Here is a 2,502-nt window from a genome sequence, read left to right on the forward strand (position 1 = left end):
CAGTTGCAGAGCTTGTGTCAGAAATCAGGTGAGAGTTTCAAGGAGTATGCCCAGAGGTGGCGTGAGTTGGCTGCAAGAGTACAACCCCCTATGCTAGAGAGGGAATTGACCGATATGTTCATCGGTACATTACAAGGTGTATTCATGGACCGGATGGGAAGTTGCCCATTCGATAGTTTCTCAGACGTTGTGATTTGCGGGGAAAGGACAGAGAGCCTGATCAAAGCTGGGAAGATTCAGGATGGCGGTTCTTCATCTTCAAAGAAGCCATTTGCTGGGGCACCTCGCAGAAGAGAGGGTGAAACCAATGCTGTGCAACACCAGAGAAGTGTAGACAGAGGGCAATATCGCCAGGTTGCTGCTGTGACTATTCCAGCACCTCAACCTCGTCAACAGCAACAACCGAGAGTTCAACAATAACCACAACAACAACATCAACAACAACGTCCGTACCAACCTAGACAGAGGATGCCGGATCGACGTTTCGACCTGTTGCCGATGACTTACGCTGAGTTGTTTCCTGAGTTGCTCAGATTGGGATTCCTAGAGTTGCGTACGATGGCTCCGTTGATGAAGATACCACCTGGGTATGATGCAAACGTCCGTTGTGATTTCCACTCTTGTGCACCGGGGCACCATATTGAGAACTGTCGGGCTTTTCATCATAAGGTCCAGGACTTAATTGATGCCAAAATTATCAATTTTTCTCCTGTGCGGAATGTTGTGAACAATCCTATGCCTCAGCATGGTGCGCATAGAGTGAACAATGTCGAAGACGGTAAAGCTGAAGACTTGGTGGTCAGTGTTGATGAGATTCAGACTCCGTTGGTGGTCGTGAAGGATCGTTTGTTGAATGGGGGAGTATACCCGGGTTGTGATCAAGATTGTTCAGATTGTGCTGGGTCAGAGAATGGTTGTGACCAGTTGAGGGCTGGTATTCAGAATCTGATCGATGAGGGCTGTTTACAGTTTAGTCGGGTTGTTAAAGAACGTGGGGTGGTGTCAACTGTCACCATTTATTTCAAACCGTCCGAGGGACGTGGCCAGAAGACTGTTAATGCGCCTACAACTAGTGGTACTCCTGTTACCATTTCTGCTCCTGTAACCGTCAGTGCTCCAACTACTATTGTTGCTTCGGGTAGAAGGGTTATTGATAGTAGGGCCGTGTCGTGGAAGTATGACAACGCTTACCGCAACAACCGAAGGGCTGAAAGTCAGACAAGGCCAGTGAATCAGTCTCCTGTGACTATTGGTGTGCCTAGTAGGACTCCTGTGATTGCAAGTCCAGTTGTGGACAATATGGGGGGACCTGGAGGTTTCACCAGAAGCGGTCGTCTGTTTGCCCCGCAACCGTTGAGAGATAACAACGCTGAGGCTCTTGCCAAGGCCAAAGGTAAACAAGTTGCTGTTGAGGAAGAATCTGCTCAGAAGGAAGCGCCTGAGGGTTCGTTTGAGAAAGATGTGGAGGAGTTCATGAAGATTATAAAGAAGAGTGACTATAAGATTGTAGATCAGTTGAATCAGACTCCGTCCAAGATTTCTATACTCTCATTGCTGCTGTGCTCTGAGGCACACCGTAACGCCTTGTTGAAGATGCTGAATCTGGCTTACGTACCTCAAGAGATCTCTGTCAACCAGTTGGAGGGCGTGATTGCTAATGTGAGTACCAGGCATGGTGTGGGGTTCACAGATTTGGACTTGACGCCTGAAGGTCGCAACCATAACAAGGCCCTGCATATTACTATGGAGTGTAAGGGTGCAGTGTTGTCACATGTGTTGGTAGACACTGGCTCATCTTTGAATGTGCTGCCTAAGAAGATTCTGGGTAAGATTGATGTTGAAGGGGTTGTCCTCACTCCCAGTGATCTGATCGTTCGTGCATTTGATGGATCCAAACGGTCTGTTTTTGGTGAAGTCACGTTGCCGGTTAAGATTGGCCCGGAGATGTTCAGTGTTGTCTTCTATGTGATGGATATCCAGCCCGCATATAGTTGTTTATTGGGGCGTCCTTCGATACGCGCAGCTAGGGCAGTTTCGTCAACTCTCCACCAGAAGTTGAAGTATGTCTGGAACGGTCAGATTGTGACTGTGTGTGGTGAAGAAGACATTCTGGTGAGTCACCTATCCTCTTTCAAGTATGTAGAGGTAGATGGAGAGATCCATGAAACTTTATGTCAGGCATTCGAGACTGTTGCTCTTGAGAGGGTGGCTTTTGCTGAGCAGAAGAAGCCAAGTGCCTCAATTGCATCGTACAAGCAGGCAGTGGAAGTTGTCAACTCTGGTAATTCAGAAGGCTGGGGCAAGATGGTGGATTTGCCTGTCAAAGAAGACAAGTTTGGAATTGGCTATCAACCTCTGCAGGCGGAGCAGATTGTGCAGAAAGGGCCGAGTACCTTTACCAGCGCGGGGCTGATGAATCATGGTGACGTCTTTGCAACCAGTAGTGAAGACGGTGACAGTGATTGCGATCTAGACAACTGGGTTCGCCCGTGTGCACCAGGG

The sequence above is a fragment of the Lathyrus oleraceus genome, chromosome 7 (assembly GCF_024323335.1).
Source record: "Lathyrus oleraceus cultivar Zhongwan6 chromosome 7, CAAS_Psat_ZW6_1.0, whole genome shotgun sequence".
NCBI classification, from domain to species: domain Eukaryota; kingdom Viridiplantae; phylum Streptophyta; class Magnoliopsida; order Fabales; family Fabaceae; genus Lathyrus; species Lathyrus oleraceus.